Genomic DNA, 18,050 nt, shown 5'->3' on the forward strand with positions numbered 1-18,050 from the left:
ATTCCTATGCCCCACAAATAACCCAGAGATGCGTTTTAAATAAAAGAACACATTCTACTCATCTGAAAACATGCTGATTCCCAGACCATCCGCGGGCCGGATTGAGAAGGCGAATGAGCCACATCCGGCCCACGGTTGCCTACCCCTGGTTTAATCCACAAGATACCAGCTACTTCCTGCTTACGTTTGCAAAGGAGAATGTACTTCTGAACATAAACAGATTCCCTTGCTGCTTCCTGATCCCACTCCCACATCTCTGAGGTCAGGAAGCCACTTCCAAAAAGAGAAAGGAGGAGGAGGAGGAGGAGGAGGAGGAAGAGAGGAGGAGGAGGAGAAACTCTCTTTCATCTTATATTTGTTAAATTCAGGGGATAATGGTCAGGGACTGACAACCAAAGTTTCAGTGTCCCCACAATAAATAAATGAAGTGCAAAGATAATTTTTCCCACACACCAACCTCCTCATTTTTCTAAGGCCTTTCCTTCGTTCAGCAGTGACAAGCGTGCGCATGCTGTGACATCACAGCAGCCCAGCCAGTGCTTGAGGAAGGCTTGTAGACCATCAGCCGTCAAGTGTTTTAAGGTCTGTATATAAGCATGTCAATCCTAAAGCTCATCCATCTTGCTCAAAGGCAAGAAAGCATCTCAAGCGACTGAACCAGGGGGTTAGAGGTCAGCTGCAGACAGAGACCCTCCTCCCCACAGCTTCTTCTGGTCACCAAAGAGCAAATTCTTAAGCCCTGAACATTACCAAAAAAACAGAAGAAGGAGGAATGGAGGGGCAGAAAGGTTGGGATTCTTTTCCAGAAGTAATTTAAAGGTAGAAGGGAAATGTGAAGAAGAGGAGAGAAGCCTCAGACAGAGATCTGTTCCAAAAAGAGATTTACCAAGTAATTCGGCAAAACAAGAGCTGTTACTAAGAGGGGCATTTGCATCTCAATTCCGGGACAATTTTATACAGGGACACACAAAACAACAACAAACCAAGCCTGTCAACCAAATTTCCTCTCTTTACATGCATGTGCAAATCTGTGCACATTGATGTTTGCACAAACCCCAATGTGGGGTGGTGAGCGCACACAAGCAAGGCCCAGGCACTCACTCTGGGGGAAGACAAGGACAGAGCCCTGGGGGTGTGGAGGGGGAAGTCTGGAGGGGAGAGAGAGGACCTGCCATTGTGCTCTGCACATTCCTGGGAGATGGGATTAGAATACTTATCAGCTCCGCATTCACTGCTCCCCAGCAAAGCTGAAAAGCTCACAAGACCCCGGCTTAACCTTCCTTTCAGCCCCTTCACTCCCTTGCAGCGAAGTTCCCTGGCTCAGAGGCCGAAAGAGAGGGGGTGTTGGGGAGGGTGACTTGCGGACGAGGACACCCAACTGTGAGATGCCAAGAGGAGAGGCCCTTGGAGAAATCCGCACGAGCCCGAAAAAGATGGCTTCCATTCCGCCACCTTTCTGAATTCCTTTTTAAAAAAATATTTTTAATTAATTTTTGAACATATTAATTGTCATACATACCACAAAGTTTCACATCTTATACAATCTTTTGGGACTTCCATCAGCCCCTCTGATCGTCTCCCATTTTTATCATTTCTTCTGCATTTCTTAAATTCACATTGCCTTTAATTATCTTAACTAACATCTTCCTTTTGATCCAGTTCTGCAATAATTCAAATTATTCAGCTCACAAAACTTCTTGCAAACCTACAAATGTAATTTGGTTATCACAATTACTTTTCAAATAGTCCGTAAATTTACACCAATCTTCTGTGAATCTCTGGTCCAGCTGGTTTCGAATTCTTCCTGTTAGTTTGTCTAGTTCTCCATCAATTTCATCCTCCAGTTGCCACCTTTCTGAATTCCTGCCCCCATCCTGGGGCTGTTTTGACGCAGGTGGGGAGGGGTTAAAAAAAATCCGCCAGGAGTTTGCCTGGGCAGAAACCGGATCATTTGGTGCTTTGAGGTGGGGTAGCAAAAGGGCACCTCGGATCATAGAAATGTAGAGCCAACCTGCCAATTAACCCTGGGCACACCAAGGGTCCATCAGGGAAACTTCCTGTGCGAGCCCTGCTGAAGTCAACGGTGGGGGGGGGGGAGAGAACAGGGCAAAATGCTGAGCCCCCCCCCCCGTTAGTGTCAATGGGTCTGCCCAACTCTTGTCTGCCATATTAATTAAAGGTAAAGGTAAAGGTAAAGGGACCTCTGACCATTAGGTCCAGTCGTGACTGACTCTGGGGTTGCGGCGCTCATCTCGCTTTATTGGCCGAGGGAGCCGGCGTACAGCTTCCGGGTCATGTGGCCAGCATGACTAAGCCGCTTCTGGCGAACCAGAGCAGCGCACGGAAATGCCGTTTACCTTCCCACCAGAGTGGTACCTATTTATCTACTTGCACTTTGACGTGCTTTCGAACTGCTAGGTGGGCAGGAGCAGGGGCCGAGCAACGGGAGCTCACCCCGTGGCGGGGATTCGAACCGCCGACCTTCTGACCGGCAAGTCCTAGGCTCTGTGGTTTAACCCACAGCGCCACCCGCGTCCCGCACCGCTGGTTATGACAACTTAAAAATCGGAGAAAGTTCCATTTTGCAATTCTGCTCTAATCTTCTATCCTATCTGTCAATGGGATGCCACTGCATAAGTGGCTGTGGGAAATAGCTGGGCTTCCAGATCTGAGCTTCCAGACTCCTGTGGCAAGGGGATCATTTGCACCCGGTGCCACAGTCTTGCCCCGGCTCAGCAAATACTACGGAAAACCCACACCTATCTGTGGGCAGGTGGCTTTGCTTGAAAGGGGCACAGACGAAACGGAAAGGCTGTGAGTCTGTGGCAGAACATCTGGTTTGCACGAAGATAGTTCCAGGTTCAAATTCCAGGTGGAGCGAGGAATAAACCCCTGCCTGAGCTGCTGCCAGCCAGTGTTGACAATACTGAGCAAAATAGACCAATAGTTTGACTCTGTATAAATTGGTATTCTATATAACCTTTTGGAAACGAGGGTTTGGAGCTCAGCCCCCCCTCCAACTCCTCAGTTGCACAGTTGGTACAGAATGAGACTCTTACTCTCAGGGTCGTGGGTTCGAATCCCGCATTGGGTAAAATATTCCTGCATTGCAGGGGGGTTGGACTAGATTGGCCCCCGTGGTGCCTTCCCATTCTACGATTCTTCAAACGCTCAGAAACACCACTTGGCTTCAGTGAAATTCTAATTATACGCCTGGTTTTCATACATACACGTGAAGCTGCCTTGCAGGGAGTCACACCGTTATCCTGCTGAGGTCAGTGGGCCCTGCTCTGGCTGGCAGCAGCAGCCCTCCGTGGTCTCTGGCAGGAAATAGACATCCTTATCGCTGCCTACCTCATCCTTTTAACTGCAAATGCCGGGAAAATGGACATGGGAGGGTTTCTGTGTGTAAGGAAAGGGCTCCAGCGCCCAGCTTGCCCTCAGCCATAGGAAGCAGGCTGTGGGTTTAAGCCCCGGGTGAAACCTTGCCCCCCAAATTCAAATGGTCACCCATTGCATCTCTAAGGCTCTTTCAGTCTGATGCTTGACTAGGCAGACACAGACCCACAAAACCATGTTCCTGGACTTACTGGGGCAAAAGGAGGGCAGGAAGAGAAACCAATTCTCTTTCAGAGCTCACTTTCAAGGAGAAATATTATTTTTACAAGGAGAAATATTATTTTTACAAAGAAAATCTCTCTCTCCCCCTCTTTTTTTTTTTTTAAAAAAAGGAAAAATAGCTGCAGCGCCAGGCAGCCTCGGAGATGGCATTTATAATGGCTGTCTCCGTTATCTGTACGAATTTACTTGTAACTAACAAACAGAGAACTCCCTTGACAGACACTCGGAACAATACCAGCACCGCTAATTGCCGCAATTTGCTCTGTCATTTTCTTTAATTCCTTCATTTTTCTCTCTTGAAATAACCCCGCGGGTCAGACAGAATGCTCCTATAATTAAAAGCATTTAATGTAAGAATTAGAAAGCTGCTAGGATTACGGAGGAAAGAAGGGTACGGTGTGGTGGGGGGAGAGTGAAAGAGGAATATATGGGGAGGGGGGACAGAAATACACCCCCCCAACACACACGATTGCAACATCGCCAGCTTTTAAATCCGTAAAGCAGGGGGAAACGACAACCACAGGCTGCCCAGAAAACACAAGCACATTATATTATTTTATTATTATTAGCGGAAACCTCTGAAAGGCAAAGGCAGAGAGACAGTGGAAGCTGCTGGCGTGGTGAACTTGGAGTGGGATGAGCCGGGTTCGAAATGTGATCAATACACAGTATGAACTGGCAAGGGAGTAAGACAGCCGACTCTACAGGTGGAAGGAAAAGGCCAGCACATCAGGTCATTGGTCTCCAACCAGCGGGCTGGGACCCACAAATGGACCACAACAAAACTGTTGAACTGTTGACCAGGCACCCTAATTTGATCAGCTTCCACGAGGGCTGCCATGTGGTCAGAGCCAAGGTGGTGTAATGGCTAGGGTGTCAGACTAGGACATGGGTAGGCAAACTAAGGTCCAGGGGCCAGATCCGGCCCAATCTCCTTCTAAATCCGGCCCGCATATGGTCCAGGAATCAGTGTGTTTTTACATGAATAGAATGTCCTATTCAAGAAGGACACTGACAAACTGGAACGTGTCCAGAGGAGGGCAACCATAATGGTCAAAGGCCTGGAAACGATGCCTTATGAGGAACGGCTAAGGGAGCTGGGCATGTTTAGCCTGGAGACGAGGAGGTTAAGGGGTGATATGATAGCCATGTTCAAATATATAAAAGGATGTCACATAGAGGAGGGAGAAAGGTTGTTTTCTGCTACTCCAGAGAAGCGGACACGGAGCAATGGATCCAAACTACAAGAAAGAAGATTCCACCTAAACATTAGGAAGAACTTCCTGACAGTAAGAGCTGTTCGACAGTGGAATTTGCTGCCAAGGAGTGTGGTGGAGTCTCCTGCTTTGGAGGTCTTTAAGCAGAGGCTTGACAACCATATGTCAGGAGTGCTCTGATGGTGTTTCCTGCTTGGCAGGGGGTTGGACTCGATGGCCCTTGTGGTCTCTTCCAACTCTATGATTCTATGATTCTATGTGTCCTTTTACTTAAAATGCATCTCTGGGTTATTTGTGGGGCATAGCGATTTGTTCATTTTTCTTCTTCAAAATGTAGTCCGGCCCCCCACAAGGTCTGAGGCACAGTGTCCTGGCCCCCTGCTGAAAAAGTCTGTGGACCCCTGGACTAGGACCTGGGAGAGCAGGGTTCAAATCCCCACTCGGCCATGTAGCTCCCTGGGTGACCTTGGGCCAGTCAGTGTCTCTCAGCCTAACCTCCCTCACAGGATGAAATGGGGAAGGTGGAGAACCACGTACAGTTGTACCTCGGGTTAAGAACTTAATTTGTTCCGGAGGTCCGTTCTTAGTCTGAAACTGTTCGTAACCTGAGGTACCACTTTAGCTAATGGGGCCTCCCGCTGCACGATTTCTGTTCTCATCCTGAAGCAAAGTTCTTAACCCGAGGTACTATTTCTAGGTTAGCAGAGTCTGTAACCTGAAGCGTCTGTAACCCGAAGCGTATGTAACCTGAGGTACAGTGGTGCCTCGCAAGACGAAATTAATTCGTTCCGCAAGTTTTTTCTTCTTGCGAGTTTTTTGTCTTGCGAAGCACGGTTTCCCATAGGAATGCATTGAAAATCAATCAATGCGTTCCTATGGAGACCGTCCAGGGACAGAGGAGAAGCGCCGCTCTGTCCCCTCTTTTGAAGCAAGGGGCTGCGGGGAGAAGATCGCTTCTCCCCGCCGCCCCTTGCTTCAAAAGAGGTCCGGGGACAGCGGGGAAGATGCGCTGCGCTTCCCGCTGTCCCAGGAGCTTGCGGGGCAAGCTTCGTTTTGCGAAGCAAGCCCATAGGGAATTTCGTCTTGCGAGGCAACTCGAAAACGAAAAAACCTTTCGTTTTGCGAGTTTTTCGTCTCACGAGGCGTTCGTCTTGCGGGGCACCACTGTACCACTGTACACAGCCTTGAGATCCTTGGAAGAAAAGGCAGTATATGAATGTAATAAGGAACTACTAGGGCAGGAGAAAGGCAAAGTCCTTTTTCCAATAACATATTTCTGAATACTAGAACTGAGGGGAGAGAGACTTTCTGCAGGCAATGGCTTTTCCCACTCTCCTTGCTCTGGCCTCCAGCCCCAGGAGCCTTTCCCAGATCATGGCTTTGAGAACAGCAGCAGAAGCAGCAGAAGCTGTGAAGAGAGGAGCTCAGGGATAGTTTTAAAAAAAAAAAAATTATAAGTTGTGTGTCCTCGTTTCTCAATTTGATCCTTTTACATGGTTTTGTACATTTTGTGCATTGCGATTTCCTGTTATTTTTATTGATTATAGATGAGTAATTCTTTATTGTAATTGATAGGTGTAAACTGTTTAATTATTATTAGCTGGTGTTTAATTTTACTGTTTATTTTTGGATTCCAATGGATTATTAAGTATTGCTTTATTCGATATAAGTTGTTTGTTTTAAAGTTATTGTGACTTCTTATACTGAATCAGATTGTTACTATTAATGTTTAATGTTTTATTATTTATTTTTATGTTTGTTGGGTGCTACCCAGTGTGACTAAAAAGGGACGCGGGTGGCGCTGTGGGTTAAACCACAGAGCCTAGGACTTGCCGATCAGAAGGTCGGCGGTTCGAATCCCCGCGACGGGGTGAGCTCCCGTTGCTCGGTCCCCGCTCCTGCCAACCTAGCAGTTTGAAAGCGGGAAGGAAGGTAAACGGCGTTTCCGTGCGCTGCTCTGGTTTGCTGTACGCCGGCTCCCTCGGCCAATAAAGCAAGATGAGCGCCACAACCCCCGAGTCGGCCACGACTGGACCTAATGGTCAGGTATCCCTTTACTTTTACCTTTTATCCAGTGTGACTAGGGCAACCCAGCAAGATGGGTGGGGTATTATTATTAATAACAATAACATTATTATTGTTATTAATAATAATATTAGGTATTAGGTATCTGAAGAAGTGTGCATGCACACAAAAGCTCATACCAAGAACTAACTTATTTGGTCTTTAAGGTGCTACTGGAAGGAATTTTTTTATTATTGTTGTTGTTGCTGTTGTTACTACTACTATACTATCCTACGGCTCTGCCTCTGATGAGAGAGCTTTCTATGGAGCAGGGGCACTCTGTCCATTTTACAGTCTATTTCTATGGCTTCTCTTCAAATTTATTGCATTTATCTCCCAATTTTCTCTTCAAGGTGCTCAAGGTGGCGGTACCTATTTCTCCTCCCCCTTCTCCACATTTATTCCCCACAACAGCCCTGTGAGGTAGGGCTGGGCTGAGAGGCAGTGACTGGAACAAGGTCTCAGCCAGTGAGCTTCATGCCCAAGTTTGGGGGCAGGGAGTGGGGGATTTGAACCCTGGTCTCCCGGCTCCAGGTCTGGTCCTCTAACCGCTGCACCAACGCCGGCTCTCTATGAATGAAATGAAAGTATGCTGAACGAAATGAATGAATGGAAGTACGCTGAGGACCAGAATGCTGAAATGGCCATTGCGGTGGGATAGCTTGGATGCCATCATGGCTGAAGGTGGCGGAGGGAAGGGGGTCAGAAAGTTGCTGTAAGAGTCTGCAAGATGTGAGACTTGGAGGGAGCAGGGATGCCACGTCAACTTCTCCCTGAATCTAGGGCAGGCACCCCCAAATTCTAGGGCAGGCACCCCCAAATTCCAGACCCCGGCTGTTTTGGGACCACAATTCCCATCATCCCTGACCACTGGTCCTGTTAGCTAGGGATGATAGGAGCTGTAGTCCCAAAACAGCTGGAGGGCCGAGTTTGGGGATGCTTGATCCAGGGTCTGGAGGCAAAGAGCAGGGGCCATTTCCAGGTCTCTCTGCGCGGGTTGTCAACTCATAATGCCACAAGCAGTCCCTGATTGACACACTCCTTTTTCAGAATATCAGTCCAGGCTCACTTTGCTTTTTTGAAGTTCCTGTTTTGGAGAGCTACGAGGGGCAAATGCTGAACTCGGGGCAGATTTTCAGCGCAGGAAGGAGGGCAACGAGGGCATCGTAGCTGTTTCTGTCGTGAGCGGGGTGGAACGGCTGCAAAGGCCTCTAGGAAAGGCAGCAGCAGCAACAGCTGGAATAAAAAAGGTGAGTGGAAGGAAGGATGGAAATTGTGAGAAGGTGGAAGAAGAATGGCAGCCGAGTGGACAAGAGGAGGGCAGCTGCTGACGGAGGGCTGAGAAAGAAGTTGAGGCGAGGGAGAGAGGGGCAAAAGAGACAGGGCAGAGAAAGGCAGAAATTTAGGAGAGAGGAAAGCAAAGACTAGATGACAGAGGACAAAAAGTTCAGGAAGGAAGGGTGAGAGAAAAGTACCAGCAGATGACAGAGGAAGGAAGGAGGCGGAGAAAACGAGGGAGAGTTGAATCGTTTTGGATGCCATCGCTGCTTTTTAGTGTAAGACAACACAAAATATAATGGTGATTCTTACTTTTCCCTCTCTTGCTCAGTGTCAAAAACAGGGTTCACTAAAGAGTAGGGGAAATCCAGAAAGAAAAGAGGACACCACGGCTAAAAGGACATGAAAAATTTGACCAGCAATGCATGGAAATAGGGGTTCACTGGGACTGAGGGGGAAATGGCATGCCAGTTCCTCAGTGTGTGAAATGTGGAGAGATGCTGGCAAGTGGAAGTTTGAAACCATCGAAGCTGCCGAGGCACTCAGAAACAAAGCTTGCCAGCAAGCCATAATAAGAACGGACAACCAGTTTTTGAAAAACAAGGAAACTTTGCTCCCTCTAAGGCAGCAGGAGAGGGTGGGCAGAGCTCAACTTGTTCTCAACGTTGCTCCAAATGTAACTTGGATTTCGGTTAGTAAATAATACCCAGAATTGGCAAGTGAAGCAATCTCTCATCTGCTGCCACTTAAAAAAAACCCAGTTTAGCCGTAGGAAATTAGTTGTGAGTTAGTCTTTCTAATAACTCCCCCCCCCCAAACCATAACAAAATCTGGAAGCACAAACTTGCTCAAGTGTCCCACTTAAATCGTCAGCCTTCTTAAAAACCACGGAATTAAAAATTCAACGGCATTTTAGTCTTTTGGTTAAGATCAAGTGTAAAAATCACTGGTTTTCATTTGGCAGTAATGCAAAGGCAGCTCTGCGTGCATTGCCATGTGAATGGCTATTTTAGGATTAATAATGTGCCTTATTAGCACTATTAAACGTCAAAAGTGAAAATGGGTCCAAAGTTGGAATTCAGAGGTGGGTCTCACACTTGGACCAGCTGAAGACCACGACATCAGATTATCTGCAATTTCTGTGAACAACCAAATTCTGCAATCAGAATTAAGCAATCTGGAATGATCTGCAAAATTTTTATTCCTTTTGCAAAACATGTTGGATAAGGGATGAGTAGAGAAAGGGACTTGACATTTCCAATTATTATTTCTAGGGAATTTTAGACACCCGAGAGATGGGTCATTCATGTGCCCATTTCACAGACAGAGAATAACAAAGGCCTAGGAGTGACTTGGGACGCGGGTAGCACTGTGGGTTTAAACCACAGAGTCTAGGGCTTGCCGATCAGAAGGTTGGCGGGGAGAATCCCCGCAACGGGGTGAGCTCCTGTTGCTCGGTCCCTGCTCCTGCCAACCTAGCAGTTCGAAAGCACACTAGTGCAAGTAGATAAATAGGTACCACTCCGGTGGGAAGGTAAACGGCGTTTCCGTGCACTGCTCTGCTTCGCCAGAAGCAGCTTAGTCATGCTGGCCACATGACCTGGAAGCTGTACGCCAGCTCTCTCGGCCAATAAAACGAGATGAGCGCCGCAACCCCAGAGTCGGTCACGACTGGACCTAGTGGTCAGGGGTCCCTTTACCTTTACCTTAGGAGTGACTTAGCTTAAAAGCCCCCAGAGAGTTTGTGGCTCTTGCTAGATTTGAATCCAGGACAGTGATGTAAACCTCGTCCTCACCAAGGTCATCAATCCATACTGTTTCTCAGGCAGCAAGGAACAGACAACAGAATACTCCTTCAAGTAACCAGCTCCCCTGAATACAGAAAAGTAACACCTGACAGAGAGGGATATTCAATCCTGGCTTTCCCCCTGACATGCTAGCTTACTATGTGTGGGGAGTTTGGTTAGATGGAGGAGCATCAAGGAAGGGTATCAAGGAAGCTCTCAAGGGAGTTCTGAGCAAGCGCAGCCCAGGCAAAGTTCGACCTCATGAGAACTGTGGCGAAAAATGCAAATTGGATAAATTTTGGGTGGGCTCCCACTCAGTCTAGAACTGAGGCAGCCTTAGGCACTGATTCCTGTCAGTCTCATCCCCCTCTTTCCCCAGCTGCTGAATGGGGCTTCTAAGAATAATACAAGCCTAAAGAATTGATGCTTTTGTATTATGGTGCTGGAGGAGACTCTTGAGAGTCCCATGGACTGCAAGAAGATCAAACCTCTCCATTCTGAAGGAAATCAGCCCTGAGTGCTCACTGGAAGGACAGATCCTGAAGCTGAGACTCCAATCCTTTGGCCACCTCATGAGAAGAGAAGACTCCCTGGGAAAGACCCTGATGTTGGGAAAGATGGAGGGCACAAAGAGAAGGGGACGACAGAGGACGAGATGGTTGGACAGTGTTCTCGAAGCTACCAGCATGAGTTTGACGAAACTACGGGAGGCAGTGGAAGACAGGAGTGCCTGACGTGCTCTGGTCCAGGGAGTCACAAAGAGTTGGACACGACTAAATGACTAAACAACAACACCACCTTTCAGGGCTGTTGTGAGAATGATTGGCCTAGTGTTGGTCTCCAGGCCCATCAGCCCCAGCCGGGTCTCGGGGGTGATAGAATCCAGCCATATCTGTGGATAGTCACAGGTTCCTCATACCTGAGCTTTATCTCGGTCCTAAATTCTTGCCCTGCCTTTGGGAGTTCTATTTCCCCCTTCCCTTTCGCAGCTTCCGAGTTTGTTGGGGGGAAGAGGGTTAAAGACAGAGCCGACTTTCCTAAATCTCCATGTGGCCACACTGAGGCCTAGGAACTTACTTTTTACCAAATAAATTAAGGAATTCAATGCAGCGCCCATGTGCCCCAGTGTTAGCGCAGCAGCAGCCCAACGGCAGCCGCACCTGAACGAAAACAGCAACCGAAGAACTGATTCCGCGGTGTGCATTGTGCAAAAACAAGGCCCACAGCGGGGGAGGAAGATGGGGGGTGGGGGTGGACAGCACATGCAAGCACCATCACAACCGCAATCCACACAGTAATTTTGTCCTGTCAACGTGCAATAATCATAATATTTCACCCTCCACTGAACAATGGTTCTTAATCTCTTAAAACATGTTATTTTTTCCCTCCCTCCATTCCACGGCAGGAGGAAACTCTATTTAAATGAATTTATTTTGCTACGCCTAAGACCTAGCAGCGCAAGGCCTGCCTGCTCACATCCTGGACTTTTTGCTGACTTTCAGGGGAGCAAATGGCACACAGGAGAGAAGGGTCACCATTCACTTCTATGGAGGGGAGTGTTACAGAAATTACAGGGCAGGGGGCACTGTTAAATGTTACAAATATTATGCCTGAATGTATCCTTCCGACTTGACAGCTCAGGGAAGATACCTAGCTTTATAAATCATATCAAATCAACCCCTTTACCGAGTTCCTCCATTCCAACACCATTTTGCCCTTGTAAAAAGGACTCTTCCTCCTGCCACCTCCTGCCATAATCCCTCAAGCGTGAGGACACGAAAGGTGATGTATCAATGATGATGTACGAACTGTATTCTGGGATATTGTGGGAAGTTTGAACCTGTTGCCCAACAATAAAGGATATAAGTCTACTGACTGCTGTTTTGCTCCAAATTACCGTATTTTTCGCTCCATAAGACGCACTTTTTTCTTCCTAAAAAGTAAGGGGAAATGTCTATGCGTCTTATGGAGCAAATGCATGGTCCCTGAAGCCGAATTGCCCAGGGGCGAAAAGCAGATCATGCAATGGTGCAAAAATGTGGTTACAAAGCACGGATCCACATGGATTCTCAGGATTTTTGCATTGGGCTACCCCAAACTCACCGTCAAATCACATGTCTGTGGCCACAGCATGAACCACAAAAATCATAAATCCACTGTTTCATTCCAATTTTTCCCCCCCTTGTTTTCCTCCTCTAAAAACTAGTTGCATCTTATGGTCAGGTGCATCTTACGGAGCGAAAAATACGGTACTTGGCTGGAATTTCCTTCTTTTACTGACCACATGGACCCGTGGGGGACCTGTATCCCGGCGAGCCGGGCTGTTGAGTAGTCTCTCAAGCTGAAATTTTCCTTATCAGAAGTAAAGGGTTGTTCTAAGGCAGCCAGATTCCTGCCCTGCAGCCATTTAGAAGCCGAGTCTCTACAGTGGTGCCTCGCAAGACGAAAAGAATCCGTTCTGTGATTCTCTTCGTCTAGCGGTTTTTTCGTCTTGCGAAGCAAGCCCATTGACGGATTAGCGGATTAGTGCTATTAGCGGCTTATCGGATCAGCTGATAAGCGGCTTAGAAAAGGGGGGGAAGGAAAAAAACACCGCAGGAACTTGCAAGACATTTTCGTCTTGCGAAGCAAGCCCATAGGAGATTCGTTTTGCGAAGCACCTCCAAAACGAAATTTCGTCTAGCGAATTTTCCGTCTTGCGAGGCATTCGTCTTGCGGGGCACCACTGTATTTGCTGAGCTCCACCAATTATTTTCCAGGCCCAATTCAAAGTGCTGGTTTTGACGTATAAAACGGCTCAGGACCCCAACACCTCAAGGACCGCCCCTCCCCCTATGAACTGACCCAGACCCTGCGGTCATCATGTGACGCCCTTCCTTGTGTGCCCCCTCCACGAGAGGTCAAGAAGGCGGCAACACAAGAACGGGGACTTTTCTGCAGTGGCTCCCTATTTGTGGAATTCTCTCCCTAGGGAGGTTTGCCTGGTACCTTCATTACATATATTTTTTAAAGGGCCAGGCAAAAACCTTCCTTTATATCCAGGCCTTTGGCCTTCGACTATCTGTGGCCTTTTAGAAGTGGATGTTTTTATGCTATTTCTATTTCCTTTTGCCTTTAAAGCATCCAAGTGGTTTTTTTTTTAAATTGTTTGTTTGTTTGATGCTTTGGTTTGCCCTGGCGAAGACAAAGCAGCTAACAAATTTAATAAAAAATAAATAAGCAAACGGACGCCTCCTTTCTCATATGAGCCCACCCGCTTTCTGAGATCACCAAAGGCCCTGCTCTTGCTTTTGCAGGTCAGGCAGGCAGGTACCAGGGACGGGGCCTCTTTAGTGGTGGCACCCAAGCTGTTGAGTCACCTCACAAGAGGCATCTCCCATCCCATATGCGTTAAAACTGTTTCATTTGAGTTCTTAAACAAGAGGTAGCTGGAAACTCCTGTTCCATTTGTTATCTTCTGGAACTGCTTATTTGAATTTGTTATTTCCATCTCACCGCACTGGCCTTTGACACCCGAGATATAATTTCCCCTCACCTTCTGATTGTAAATTGTTTCCTCCGATTTAAATATTGTGTTTTCACCTTGTTGCAACCCACCCTGGGACCTTATGGCAAAGGGCAGGCCCAATCAGAGAGAAAAGTATATAGTGAATCCAGTTCTCCAACAGGCTGATTAGAAAACACACACACAATTTTAAGAATGGATTCCCTCCTGTTACAAAACCCAGAGTTTTCTTGAGGAAGCTACTGAATCATAGAATCATAGAGTTGGAAGAGACCACAAGGGCCATCGAGTCCAACCCCCTGCCAAGCAGGAAACACCATCAGAGCACTCCTGACATATGGTTGTCAAGCCTCTTCTTAAAGACCTCCAAAGTAGGAGACTCCACCACACTCCTTGACAGCAAATTCCACTGCCAAACAGCTCTTACTGTCAGGAAGTTCTTCCTAATGTTTAGGTGGAATCTTCTTTCTTGTAGTTTGGATCCATTGCTCCGTGTCCACTTCTCTGGAGCAGCAGAAAACAACCTTTCTCCCTCCTCTATGTGACATCCTTTTATATATTTGAACATGGCTATCATATCACCCCTTAACCTCCTCTTCTCCAGGCTAAACATGCCCAGCTCCCTTAGCCGTTCCTCATAAGGCATCGTTTCCAGGCCTTTGACCATTTTGGTTGCCCTCCTCTGGACACGTTCCAGTTTGTCAGTGTCCTTCTTGAATTGTGGTGCCCAGAACTGGACACAGTACTCCAGGTGAGGTCTGACCAGAGCAGAATACAGTGGCACTATACTGCAGATGGAAGTAGCAGGACGGCTGTGCTAACTAAATCAAAGCAAATATTTTGCAAGATCGTTCTTCTGGCATCAAGAGGAAAGGTAACTCAGGAGTAGCAGTTGGTGTAGGGGTAGTGGAACCTGACTGGAGGCCAAAAACAACAACAATTGTACTCTACTCATCTGATTGGGTTGTTCCAGCTGCTCTGGGCAGCTTCCAACAGATATAAAAAGACAATAAAACATTGAACATTAACAACTTCCCTAGACAGGGCGGCCTTCAGATGTCTTATACAAGTCAGGTAGTTGTTTATCTCCTTGTCATCTAGTGGGAGGGTGTTCCACAGGGAGGGTGCCACCACCAAGAAAGCCCTCTACCTGGTTCCCTGTAACTTCACTTCTCACAGTATGGAACCACCAGAAGGCCCTTGGAGCTGGAGCTCAGTGTCCGGGCTGAACAATGAGAGTAACTGAGCCAAGGCCTTTTTGAGCTTTAAAGGTCAGCACCAACACTTAGAATTGGGCTCAGAAACAAACTGAGAGCTCTTAACCCCCTGACTTAGTGGAGGCTTTCATATCCCCACGGGGACAAGGAGCTTGCTTCAAAAGAGAAGTATGTTTAAGAAGCCACGGATTCTGAAGAAGCTAAAGATCACCAGATTCAAGGTGGAAACCTGAAAAAAACCCCAACAAAATTAAGAGGCCCCGCCTTCCAAACTCCACTCAAGCTGCCAAAATATTGTTAAGCAGTTGTTGCTTTGACCCACATCGGATCACCATCATATCCTGATTGACACTGCTTTTAATCCATGGTAGATTTTTGCCAGTTCCTTACTACCATTCTGGGTTACACTGCTATCTAAACTGCGAGGATTTTTTTGGGGGGGAGCGCAATCTGTGTAAAGCCAAAACTAATTTTTGCACTCTGTAAAAATTAGGCACATCTGCATATATTTTCTCATTTGTACTGATGGGCAAACTCTGCTCAGCAATCCTCATAAAAGCTCTCATGGATGAAAAAAATGAAATCTGAAAAATTAAGGGAACACCTGTTTTGAGGACCAGATTTTTTTTTTTAAAAAAAATGCCCTTCTTGAGAAAAAGAAGTCACTTACCCTTCCCCTCCTTTTCCAAAAGTTAAGCTTTCTTGGCTCAGAAATGGACCTCATTCTATGCCAGGCCACACTCTAGAGCAGGCACAGGCAAACTCAGCCCTCCAGATATTTTTGGGGGACTACAATTCCCATCATCCCTGACCACTGGTCCTGTTAGCTAGGGATCATGGGAGTTGTAGTCCCAAAACATCTGGCGGGCCAAGTTTGCCTGTGCCTGCTCTGGAGGTCCCAGCTATAATCAAGTAGCTTTTCAATTTCAAATGGGGAAGCATAGGTGCCGGTTCCCTGGGGCTCAGAGCACCCACAAAATTCCCCATGAAGGGGCCAGGCACCCACAAATTTTGGTGCCAGGGTCATGCATGTTATATGGCACCCACGGCCCCCGGGCACCCACAGTCGAGGGGCCAAGCTGGAACTCCTGTGGGGAAGGGTTGGATTTCGGTGGTAGAAGCTTGCATGCGGAATGCCTCGGGTTCAAATGCGGCAGCATCTCTACATAGGACTGGGAGACACCACTGCCAGAACCACTGGAGAACAGCTGCCGCTGAGTGCACACAATACTGAGCCAGATGGTCTGATTCAGTATAAGACCGATATCCATGTATATCACATTTATATATCACATTTGCTCCCATTACTGGCATGATTTATACTACTTGCGGGTGGGGAAGAAGAGTTTGGATTTGATATCCCGCTTTATCACTACCCTAAGGAGTCTCAAAGCGGCTCACAATCTCCTTTCCCTTCCTCCCCCACAACAAACGCTCTGTGAGGCGAGTGGGGCTGAGAGACTTCAGAGAAGTGTGACTAGCCCAAGGTCACCCAGCAGCTGCATGTGGAGGAGCGGAGACGCGAACCCGGTTCCCCAAATTACGAGTCCACTGCTCTTAACCACAACACTACTCTGGCTCTCTAGAGAAGCAAGGCCCCAAATCCATCCTTGATTACTTTAAAACCTGCTCAGCTCCTACCCCTCAGTTTTCAGAGGTCAGCTGCCTGCACACTTGCAGGTTTCTCCTTGTAAAAGTGGTATTTTTCTCCCTGGAAGAGTCTGTGGACCCCTGGACTAGGACCTGGGAGAGCAGGGTTCAAATCCCCACTCGGCCACCTTGACCTTGGGCCAGTCAGTGTCTCTCAGCCTAACCTCCCTCACAGGATGAAATGGGGAGGGTGGAGAACCACGTACAGTTGTACCTCGGGTTAAGTACTTAATTCGTTCTGGAGGTCCGTTCTTAGTCTGAAACTGTTCGTAACCTGAGGTACCACTTTAGCTAATGGCTGCTGCGCCGCTGCCATGTGATTTCTGTTCTCATCCTGAAGCAAAGTTCTTAACCTGAGGTACTATTTCTGGGTTAGCGGAGTCTGTAACCTGAAGCGTCTGTAACCCGAGGTACCACTGTAGCCGTGAGGGCTGAGAGCATCTTTCGTTGCAAACAACAGACCCAGAAAAACGGAGACTGCCTGCAGGCCCAATCCTGCACACACTACTATAACCTCCTAAAATTTTGGAGGGCACGGAATATTATCCTTTCCTAATCCAGTGGAGTCTCCCTTCTTCCGGCAAAAGTGTAAGGAGGGGGGAAGCGTTCCCTCCCCCTTTCAAAAAAGAAGAAGCAGCAGAATCCGCGAGGGGGTTAATGTCAAAATCTGGCGGGATTATTGGAGTCAGAAAAAAGAGAGTCGTCCAGAGCTGGAGCAATCACTGAATTCTTCCCCCAAGTGTGTAATTATGTGGGAGAATAAAGCCAGTGGAATCGCGGCGGATTACGGCCGAGCAGCTGCAAACCCCCTTTTGCGCAGTCGGAGCAGCGGGAGAATTAGCTGCAGCTGAAAGGCAAAAGAGCAAACCCGTCTCTTGGCTCCTTGCTGGCAAAGTTAGCTGGGAAGGGGTCTAACCGATGCCTCATAATTTGGAGGTGGGAGGGCGACAGTAGGGGGAAGAAAGGAGGGAATAATATTCTGCACCGCCTGGCCAAAAGATCCTGGAACTCTGGGCCTGGCTGTAGAAAATGCCTCCAGGGAATTACTGGAAAATATCTCCAGGAATATTTTGAATTCTGGTGCTGGAGGAGACTCTTGAGAGTCCCATGGACTGCAAGAAGATCAAACCTCTCCATTCTGAAGGAAATCAGCCCTGAGTGCTCACTGGAAGGACAGATCCTGAAACTGAGGCTCCAATACTTTGGCCACCTCATGAGAAGAGAAGACTCCCTGGAAAAGACCCTGATGTTGGGAAAGATGGAGGGCACAAGGAGAAGGGGACGACAGAGGACGAGATGGTGGGACAGTGTTCTCGAAGCTACCAGCATGAGTTTGACCAAACTGCGGGAGGCAGTGGAAGACAGGAGTGCCTGGCCTGCTCTGGTCCAGGGGGTCACGAAGAGTCGGGCACGACTAAATGACTAAACAACAACAACAACATCTCCAGGGAAGACCAGATGCAAAGTCGTAAGCCCTTGCTTAGTCTTTATACACAGCTGTGGAACCTTTTTCATGCATCCTCAGCAAACCTTACAACAGCCTGGTCCATACCCGCCATTTGGCAGGTGGGGACCTAATATTGAGAAGGAGAGAAGCTGCAGTGTGAATCTTTTGCAGAGAAACACGCCAAGCCAGGGACAGCACCGTGTCGTGGACAGAGCGCCCAATTAGTACTGGAGAGACCTGAGTTCAAATCTGTCCTCAGTCGTG

At 47.8% G+C, this 18,050-nt stretch overlaps 1 protein-coding gene across 5 annotated transcripts in view; it reads right to left on the reverse strand.

Annotated features, from left to right (window-relative positions):
• The window catches only part of NPAS1 (neuronal PAS domain protein 1), a 93,647-nt gene that overhangs the window by 48,827 nt on the left and 26,770 nt on the right, over positions 1-18,050 (reverse strand). The gene's annotated exons all lie outside the window — the stretch shown is intronic.

The sequence above is a fragment of the Podarcis liolepis genome, assembly GCF_965112155.1.
Source record: "Podarcis liolepis genome assembly, chromosome: 7".
Classification (NCBI taxonomy): domain Eukaryota; kingdom Metazoa; phylum Chordata; class Lepidosauria; order Squamata; family Lacertidae; genus Podarcis; species Podarcis liolepis.